This window comes from Symsagittifera roscoffensis, chromosome 2 (assembly GCF_963678635.1).
Source record: "Symsagittifera roscoffensis chromosome 2, txSymRosc1.1, whole genome shotgun sequence".
NCBI classification, from domain to species: Eukaryota; Metazoa; Xenacoelomorpha; order Acoela; family Convolutidae; genus Symsagittifera; species Symsagittifera roscoffensis.
This window is the reverse complement of record NC_087063.1, coordinates 15,288,314-15,299,395: the sequence shown is the minus strand read 5'-3', so window position 1 is coordinate 15,299,395 and position 11,082 is coordinate 15,288,314. Positions and strand designations below refer to the sequence as shown.

At 36.1% G+C, this 11,082-nt stretch overlaps 1 protein-coding gene across 5 annotated transcripts in view; it reads left to right on the top strand.

The window, feature by feature from the left end:
• Positions 1-7,781: 7,781 nt before the first annotated feature.
• Positions 7,782-11,082, top strand: part of LOC134840469 (glutamate receptor ionotropic, kainate 2-like) — a 59,034-nt gene continuing 55,733 nt past the window's right edge. Inside the window, exon 1 of one of the 5 annotated variants that reach the window (XM_063856280.1) lies at positions 7,782-7,929. The gene's annotated coding sequence lies outside the window, so the exon portion shown is untranslated. Of the gene's footprint in view, positions 7,945-9,588; positions 9,761-11,082 lie in introns of those variants that run through there. The other 4 variants (XM_063856284.1, XM_063856287.1, XM_063856278.1 and 1 more) reach the window with 4 other exon arrangements.

Genomic DNA, 11,082 nt, shown 5'->3' with positions numbered 1-11,082 from the left:
GAACTTAGACTACACAATAAGCAGAATTTTTCAAGAAATGTCACTTTCAGAATTACAAACCCAGCTATGTGAACTTGAAAGAACACAAATTCTACAGTCACTAGCACTAGCAGTTCTAAAAATACCATATGCAGGATATTTATTATCCGGAAACAGATAAAATTTGATTGAGTATGAAGGAAAAATCTTATGGTATTACACTTGTACCCAAAAAAAGTATCACTTCTATACGTTTTTGAAGATAAACGATGTTACAAAAGAATCCCAATATTCTACAAAAATAAAGTATATTTTGTTGATACACTCTCAAGAAGAACATATTTTTGGGATACAGCAGTACCATGTGAGTCGGAAAATAGCCACAACGTTGTACAATTAAATCACGATGAAGATAAATACTATCTACTTACACCATATCCAACCTTAATGCCACCACTAAAAAAATTTTCACCCGAAAGCATTAGAGCTATAGCCCGAAACCCAAATATCGATTTACAATCGATAGGCATCTATTCTAAATCTGACATACAACACAACAATTTCAAGAACTTCTTACAAAAATGGACACCATACAACGACAATCAAATTCCCAATTTAATAACTCAGACATCGAAACTCCAGACGAATTTGCAAACTCCGAACCCTGCCCATCAACATTTTCCCAACCCCCTTTCAACCCATTCACTACCAGTCCACAAATGATTCCCCCTCTATCATTTCTCATATTTCCCAAGCAACCCCGACACACTCCCCCTTTACCAATGACCGTTCCAACAACAATTCCCCAGAAACCACACAAATTCCACAAGAAATAGATAATCTAATAACACTCCAACAATAAATACAACATCCTCACACTCTAACCATTCACCATTTATCATCAAACATAACATCATCAAATGCACCAACTCCTACACCCTCTTCAAATTATAGCCCTTCTTTAGATCAATCCTCAACATCAACCCATTCATCATCCACTTCTTACCGTGCATATAGAACATTCAAAAGAAAATTTCCTAACCACCCGTTCCCCTCCAAACCCGGAACAGCCCGCGATTATGTAAACCACCCTGACCACACTAATACTCCAGACTTTCTCCAAAATTCCTACCACTCCTTCCCCAATATACCATTAGTCATTCCAACCCTCACACTGAACAACCCTACTAGGTCGATGAGCATGTACTAATCCCTATACTTCACTGAACATCATTTTATTATTTTTCAAATCCACTTTGTATACCACTAAATAACACACCTCACGAAATAGAAAAAAAAAGTAAACTTGACCTTTTTAGACTAACCACAGCACTAACACTTAGGCAATTTACGCACGTAGAATATAAAAAGCTACTAAAAACTTTCACTGCGCCCCGAGCTAATGATTATTCTATTGAATACTATGATCACAACATCATCAGACCTAATCAAGATCAATTTCTAGACAAAGATAAGTTCGCTAACCCACAACTAACCGAAAAGTTTTTCACCCAAACACCCTACATCTTTACCTTAAGCTCACTAGATAAAAACACGACCACATCATTTCCGAAGCACTAATCAATATCCAAGCTTATGAATCATTTTACGATAAATTTTAAACTTTTTCACTAACCTTTCACTTCCTCACTCCAAAAGAACAAGATCTGCACTGTTCACACGACATCATGTTACGAACTAAACAAACGCATACTTACACATATTATAGATTCATTCGAAATCAATTTAATTTACACACACCTTCACGACAACCCCACCATCGTTTTCAGTTTATTAATTCAAAGTACAATTCAACATTTTTCTTAAATTTCACATACTGTATTAAAAACACTAACTTCCAAGGAATCCTCAGAAATTATGACCCTATAACCCAAATGTATATATTTTGTCCACTCACCAAGACCTTTAATGTAGAAGAATCCCGACCACTCATTGTCCCGCATGAATATATTCAACCTATAGAAATCCCAATATTAGAATTCATTCACAATACTAAATATAATCACAAACTTTTTAACCTCATCCAGCACACCAATCACTGAAGAACTAAACACCATAAAAGCACTTCAATTGCTTTGGCCACTACTTGAAACTAAAAACATCATTCGCATACTAGCAAAATTACTAACCACATCAGATTCAATACACGATATCTTCCCTCACGGTTTGTTCCCCGATAATTAGGTGAGTATCAATTAAATAATATAACACTAATAAATTCAAAACGAACTAACCATTTCTTATTAAAAGTTTCTTTATTAGTTTTTAGATCACCATCATCTAAAAACAAGAAAACAGAAAACAGAAATAAAAATTGCAAACTCTTTTATAATTCATAAACTTTTCAAATGGCAAACTCTTTTCCTAACTAACCGCAATTATTAACGAAGTAAAATTGATTCTTCACAGCAGTAAATTCATCTATAAATTCTTTTCCCCAATGTAACAAATCTAAATACTCTGAAAATAATTTTATAATTTCACTCCCCGCAAAGCAGTAAATTTAGAATTTTTAGCTGTAATTATCTACAAATGTCAGCAGTTGTAACGTTTTCAAGAATCAATCGCACACAAATTCTATCAACACTTGCACAGCTCGCCCACAACGAATTGTTTAAAATAATGATTTCAAGTTTTAACTTTCACTAATAACAACTCAAACTAATCATAACAAGTTTCAAACTTTCTTTTAACCCGGTTGGAAAGGAATTATATAATAATCCCAACTAACCAACGCAGCTTACTAAACACCATAAACCACAAACTAACAGCATGACTAAGAAAAGAAAACCCACAGTACCCAAACTGGATTAAACCAGCTTAAAGAACCGATAAATTATTCTTTTGAAGACTATTGATAAGTCTAAAAAAGAAAGCATAAAACACCAAAAGGTCGAAAGACAAACCCAGACCAAACAATTTGATGTTTGAGAAAAGGACACAACTAAAACAACAAAAGGAAAAAACCAGAAACAAACACGACACAAAAGGTTAACACAAAACAGGACCCCATAAAAAACCAGCATGAAATCATACCCTGACTCCTGGCCTAACCCACCAGAAGAGGACGACGTCCTGAGCATGCTTAATAGCCGGGCTAACCCACCGCGCTAAAAGACACGCTTTGTGACACACTCCTTATTTTTGATAAGAGGTACTCAAGTGTGAGTAACTCTTTCAAAATAACCGAACTAAAAATAAAAAGCTTTTGCGATAAAAACTAATAAAAAATCATAACTAAAAAGAAGGACTAACTAAACATTTATTTATGTAAAATTTTTTTTGCAGTAATATAGATCATACGCAACCAGGAAGACGAGAATTAAGCAGCTAAGATGACCTCATCACACACAACCCACAGAATGGCTGAACACAACCGATATGCCGCTCACAACCACAACTCAAAGGATTTGAAGTACGACTTGACTCCGAAGAAAATGACTTCATTGAAACAGACCAAGGACCACCTCGATGTTCAACTATACGTACAGATCCGAGTTACAGGGCATTCCCTCCAAACTCGAGCTTCACGCCATTCCCAATTCAGATCGAAACATAGCTCTCCACACCGATCAAGAACAGACGATCATAACAAACCATCTTGAAATCAGATCGATTTTGTTGACGATCTCAGTCATCGTTGAATGACAAAATGAAATCTACGATTCCTGTTTCCTGGAGCTTCCTCCTCCAAGAACGGAATAGAAATGATGCTCGCGAAATACGAACGATCAATCATCCATCCTCCATTACAGAAAGAAGTCAAAGAAACAAAAACTCTGTAAACCCCGGATGGGTGGAACCTGATCCAAACTACATATTATTTTTGGTTATAAATTAGATATTTTATCCCTATAAAATATTGAAGACTAACCAATATGGCATACTAACCAATATTGCATACTCCATCTAACAAACAACCCATTTATTTGTAAGTGCTGAAATTACTTGTAATTTCAGCACCAGAGCATTCTGAATTTAACCTACAACTTAGTTGCCTTTTCCAAGAGACCAATTCGTAACAAACCAGTATACTCTAGATCTATTGAGACTAAGAGATATAAGAGTAAGATTAAGATTGGTATTAGACTAAGAAGTTGCACGAATCTATCCGGCCGAAAAAAAGATAGCGTGTTGAGCAGACGGTGTACCTTATCTGAAATTACTCTATGAGTTAGACATACGTCCCAACTCAATTAGCATTTTTTTTCATACCATTTTTTTTCTTTTTTTATGAAGAGATACCAATTTCGATACCAAAACAACTATAAAATACCTTTGAAATTCGATTAAACTCATTTTGCAAAATTGTATGAAATTTGTATGACTAGCATTTTTCCATAGACTAAGTGTATGAAATTGTATGATTAACATTTTCGGTCTATGGAGGTCAACCCGGGAGTTCAATTAATTGCCACAAGGCTTAGGTGTGTATGTTTTGCAAATGCGGTTTTGTGCTTAAACTTTGTAATTACTTTTTGGCTTCTTCCTCGTATAGAATTAATCGGTGACCATGTTCTCCCGTAACTTTGACAATTTAATCTTCAATTTTCAAGTGGCAGCTTAACAGGGTCATTTTACGCCTCTCCAGCTGAGTTCGTTCTTAACGTAAATATGGCGGTTCAGATTATACGTTTTGCCTTCATGGGCACGTTGCTGTTTGCCGCGCTCGCTGATAACTAATTTCCAGAGCATATTGGAAACAGTACGTGTAAGCGCCGTGAATTGAAACGCGAGAATCGACTGAAGTGAAACGCCATTTTTTAGGGGCTACTTATTTCCAATTACTTTCTATCGTTCCTGTTAATTCATCTCAATTTGATTCAACTCAAAGCTAGTGCTAAATTCCAAAGCCCCCGAAAAACTCTTCAAACAGTTTGCATCATTATTTTTAATTCTTCAATTAACGATTAAGTTTGCTACTAATTGTCGCCTGCTACAATATGTCGCTGGGTGCGAACTTCGCTTTTTATAAATGCTGAAACTAATTATCTCCGTGCCCTGTCCGAGGTCTATTTCTTTGCCAATCATAAAACGTGAGAATAGCAGCGTCGAAAGCCTCGAACTTAAGACTTTTGTATTAAAAAACCAGATTGTCTATTCGTAACCCGTGGTCGAAAAAATGAAAGTTGCGTTGAGATCAGTTTTTGTAGCAATGTACAATGTTTTGATAAAAAAGTCACTGTTCTAAAGTTAACTTGTTTGCTATTTTTCAACATATTGCCGATTTATTCAAATTATACTTTTTTTCAAATCTTCAGCCAAATTATATTCTTCACATCAACTTTCTAAAAACTGTTGAGAAAAAATGACTACATTTCGTTGCAGTACTTTTTGACCTTCGGTCGAACATGATCGAGTGACTGCAGATTGTCGTCATTATCCATAGCGAGTGTTACTCCTTCAACACAGATGATGAAACCCTTCAAAGTAACAAAATCGAGGGAGCCTACTGACGAGATGTGCCTGCTGTTCGGTTTTTAAGTTAAAACTGATTGCGTTTTGAGGAATCGTTCGTAAATTTTCAGCCAATCGAGCACAATGTCAGCCGAGTGACATAGAGCTCCTTTTTGTTGATGCCATCCATAGGTAGCAGTATCTCAGTTACCAAAACTGGTTGACTGAGGCAGGTCGATTGGTTTCATTCAGAAAACAAATGTGCCCTCAAACTGTTTTCAAGGCTTTTACCCACCACGTTGACTTTTGCATTCATAACGACGCTCTTCAATGTAATGTGGTGTGGGTTTACCAGTGGCCACTATTTTGAAAATTGGAAAATCAGTAATCCATCCTCAAATCATCCATTTTCATCATCTCAAGAAGTTCTGATCTAAGATGAGAATCCACCGGCTGAGCAACCTCAATTGTATTGTTGGTCTCGAATATCTTGATGGATGAAGTTTGCAATTAAGGTTGTAAGGTTTTCTTTTCTGTAACTTTTTCAAAACTTTTCCGATTATTCCAAATATTTTCGAGTTTCGTCATTGAGCTCATGTTAGTTATCATAACAAATTGTAGAGTAATTTGGTTAATAAACCCACATGAGATTTCTGCCAAGAATTTTTTTTATATCAATTGACTACTTGAAAACTTGCTGCCTTCTGCAAAAAGAACGACATCCGTATTCAGGCGTGTCATAAATATGCGACGATTAGTTCGCGTACCGCGTAAAATGCCTAAACTTTTAGATTGCAGAATCTCTGAGAAATTGCGCTCAATAGAAGCGATTTGAGCAAACCAAAGAGTATTTGTGAGAACATTTTCACAAAATTTAAAATTTATTTTAAAGGTATTCTTCTCTGCTAAGGTCAAAAAATTACTTTCCATGAAAAAGTTTTCCTCACATTTTCGAGTTTGAATGAAAAATCCGACGCTTGAAAAGCTTAAGTATCAAATGAACATTTCGAATTAAAATAAAATAAAATAAAAACCCTCGGGAACAATTGTGTCAAAAGGTTTGTCAAAAAACTAATTTTGGCAAAGTTATGCTCACTTGTGACAACAGTCAATTTTTTTCAGCAGAATTGTATTATTCGAATTGTATTATTGTATTTATAAATGGTAAAAAACGCCCGCCGTCCGGTTTGCATAATTCAACTACGTATGCCGGTAGATTCTACTTCATATTTAAATCAACAGTGAAATGAGAGAGGGTTCAAAAATTGTCTATACTAACACCCTGTAGTAACATAAATTTGTCTTCTTCTGTTTCAAGAAGTGTTGTTTCAGGACAAACCGATGGGGAAAGTGGTCCGAAATCACTACATGAGGTCATTGCTTCAGTTAATTTATTTACTAGTTTCTTCTTATTTTTTGCCTAACTAGTGTAGTACATTCTTTAGATGTGTGGGCAAGTGGAACATGAAATTGCATGCAGTTGTCGCCTACTCGGCCAGACATGCAAAGCAGGAAGAGGCGCGCAAGTCGGCAGTCAGGGTAGAACAACACGAGCCGGAAGTCGTCAAATATTTCGATTGAGAAGAAAAAACAATGCGAAAAAAAAAGAATAGTTTTGGAGAAAAATATTGATATAGCTAAGCTACCAAGGTTTTTCAGAAATTTTTTGTTCTGTTTATTTATTTCTGTTATAATGAGAAGTTAAAACGCTACTATTTTGAAAGAAACAAGAAAATGAAAGCAGTAGTAAGGGTTGTAAAAACGGTCAAACTTTAAACAAGAGACAACTGGGGGCTTTCAGCAAATTTTCTTGCTCCTTAATCACTATAAAAAGGGATTCGAGAGGTGTCATGTTCTATCCTATATTACAATTTTTAAAAACCGTATGGCCAATTGTGATCTATCAAATTCAAAATCCAACGAAGTTTTTTCAAAATTTTTATCTAGCCAGGTACTTTGTGGTATCCTGATAATTATAGTTTAATGAGACCTTCATGTAATTTGCACCTTGATCAAAAGACCAGCAGTATCTTTTTATACCACCATATTGTTCAATTGAAGCCACTGGCTATCGAGATGTGCTGTGTATTCTTTACGCAGCCTGTGGTTGTATTATTCTAATTGAATTAGAAATTCTGTTTGAACCTCAATGACGCTTCTAATGACGGAATGCTTTTGACTCGCGAATACCGAAAGGGTTCCCAAGCACCTATTGATAGATTTTTAAAGTTCTTCGCTTCGATTATTGTTTGATGCCTTTTTGATCACACTTGATAAAAATTTGTCACTCAAGCGAGAAAACTGTCGGCCAAACATTTGAAATCAATTACACATAATGGCATAACCAAAATTACAAGATAAATCTCTTTATACCAAATTTTTTATATTTTATTTGCTTTAATGAAGTCTATAACTTAAGTAATATTACTGTAAATGAACTATGAGCAACAGCAAGATGAAAACTTTAGCACTCCAGAACAATAAGAAAATTTAGACGAACGCACTAAGTACGTCGAGGTGCCTATAATGAAGGTAAGACATCAACAGGTTTGTTCTTCTTCGTTTTCCTAATATTGGGTTAGCTATAGTAACCTGAGCGTAAGATTGATTCGTCATTAAATTAAGTAGTACAGCAAACAAAGGGTAAAGTTCGAATTAGTTGAAACTTCGAAGATATAGTCCCTCTTATGGCAGAAAACTCAGGGGGAGTAAGATCTGCAAACCCCTCCAAAAAGGAACTACAGCGGCTAGGTTTATGAAACTCATAGGACGGATACTAGAGATGATTTGACCCGGGCATACAAAAAACGGGACCCCTCAGACCCTTGGGGAGCAAGTGATAACGATCCCCGGAAGTGTAAATGGCGCTATCAGAACTCGGAAACTAGCGGCGGTGTTGGGATCAAATTCTAGTATGTTGTAGGCCTAGTTAAGGGGAGCCTAAGTTTGGAAACCCAGACCCCTCAGACCCCCACTTCCGGTTTCATGCCCTAAGTGATCAAAACCACCCCTAACTTACGGAAGTCGCTTCTCGGCCACCGATGCGCGCAGGGATTTGAAACTTTGAGGGATGATATGTAGTGGCAAGATACATCTGGTATTATAATTTGAACCAAATCCGGCGGTTCAACCGGAAGTTATTAGCACTTTGGAAAATCACTCCTTAAACCGGAAGTAGGCAATTTACGCAAAATAATGAGCGAGGGCATATCGATTTTATGGCGGCATCGGATACTACAACTCATCCCCGGAAAAAGACCCCTAGTGATTTAAACTCCTCCGGTGACTCCTTCCGGTGTTAATAGCCTTTCCCCGTGAAAAGTGACAATGGACCCTAGAAATGGGATAACTTTGGAAGTATTAACGGGATATTGATGAAACTTGGTAGGTAGGGCCCCTATGGGATTCTAAACCTATTTATGGAAATTTGACCCCGATTGACCCCTGAGTGACCTTAAGCTGACCTTTGGGCGTTTTGACCCCAAACTTGCTTGGAAAGCCCCAAAATTAACACCGGAAATTGGCGCATTTCCCAGCCCAACCCCTGGAAATAAGAATGAGTCACCTTGCTAAAAATTGGGAGGAAAACGTATATATTGGGAACTAGAGCAGAAGCTGATAGAGATATAGCTTTTACATTGCAACCTCGGAGTAGAGGATTTAATTTAAAGTGAACTTGGCAAGCATTGGGTTCAACTTAACTTGGCGAATGCGCTAATGATAGAATATCAATCAGGGTAAAAGAAAAGTAGTCCCAGAGGAAATTGGTAGTAATGAGACAGCGGCATGAGAGTTAAGCTTCCTAAATAGTATAAATGGACGGGAAATTTACTCGGCTCTCCGGAGTTGACTTTTTGGTATATTTTGACCACTAATAGACGAACTACGTTCCCCTGATAGCTAGAAGATCGGGATTAGAATAGAGTAGAGATAGAAAATTTAGATGCCTGAAATTAGTTAGCTACCCATGAAAAGGGCCCTCCCCCTACCCTTGGGAGGTCGGAACGTTAACGTGATAATTAAAATAAAGACCTTGGGAGGATCATTGGGTAAACATAGCATGCTTTAGAAGTTAGTTGAACTCGAGAGCTGAAGCTCACAGAGTTCAGGAATTGGTTGATAAGAATCGTATGACATTTGTTTGCTTAGATACCGGGTATCTAATAAGTGCATAACCAAAATTACAAGATAAATCTCTTTATACCAAATTTGTTATATTTTATTTTCTTTAATGAAGTCTATAACTTAAGTAATATTACTGTAAATGAACTATGAGCAAAAGCAAGATGAAATCTTTAGCATTCTAGAACAATAAGAAAATTTAGAAGAACGTACTAAGTACGTCGAGGTGCCTATAATGAAGGTAAGACATCAACAGGTTTGTTCATCTTCGTTTTCCTAATATTGGGGGGGGGGGAGGTTTAGCGAAGGACCGAATGCTGAACGTTCTGTCAACCAATCAGAGGTCATTTTTCAAAAATTCGGAATAAACGATAAATTCAGTCAGTTTTGGACAAGTTTTAAAACGCTGATTGGTTGAGAATTTTTGTGAATGAGAATAGCAACCAGGAATTGTAATTTGCGGCCTGTTGTAGCTTCTTTTTTGTGCCGGTTTCCGGCAAATGTCAATTTCTTGTCGGATTGCTTACCTAAGTTGTATTTAACCAATAAAATTTAAGTACTATAATAAATAATAAGCTAATTAGACGATCAAATTCGAATAACATGGCCTGGCATCTAAAATGAAAATTTCATGCAGATAAAGTTATTAGCCTAAATGACCAAAAACTTAAATCTTGTTCTGTTGAAACCATTTAACTGAATTTCTGTTTTACAAATAACTTGAAGTTGATATAAAGTTTCACTTGGTGCTTTCGGCTGGGATTTTCATCCGTTTGAAATTTTAATGAAATGGGGGACCGTATTGCTAGAATTTGGTTGGCCGATCAACCAATCCAATTCGACCGCTGAAACTTTACCTCAAGATTTCTTCATGTTGATTATGTACCGTTTAGTGCATAAGAACTGGAAAAAAATACTATAAAACAAGGTGACATTTTCTCTTTTTTTGTTTAATTTTTTGGGCTACAAATTTCAAGCTCTTTTCTATTAGTCACAATTGTCTTTTACTAGGTCTTGTTCTTCAGGCTTCTGAAGAAGGTTACAAATTATTTTTGCTCGAGGAGGTTTTGGGCTCAAGTACAAAGATATTTCTCCTAAGTTCTTTTTCTGTTAAGTTCCGGGGGTATAAATATTGCCCATTATACCACTTTGCGACAATAAACCCGCAATTTTTTTGTGCTATTAATGTAAGCGAAGATTCAATCCGCCTTAGAAATCGTTCCAAATTGAATTGAAGCATGCTAATATGTTTATTTGAAAATATGCTTTTTGCGAAATGTATCACTTTTTTTACATAGTGCTTGAAAAAAATTGATTTTCAAAAAACTGAAAAAAGCTACATAGGCGACATTATTCAATAGACGCAGTTAGAATATTCAGTGATTAGCCATGATACAATCAGTGTTGTTGTGTTTGCGTATTATATACAACTCCTCTATTTGAAAGTTTTCTTTAAAAAATCTGTGTTTTAGACACAATGCTTGAATCAAGAGACAGTATGGCAGTTGGTTATAACATTATATTTATCAACGTCAAAATAGATTTCAAGTTTTTTGATTTGAG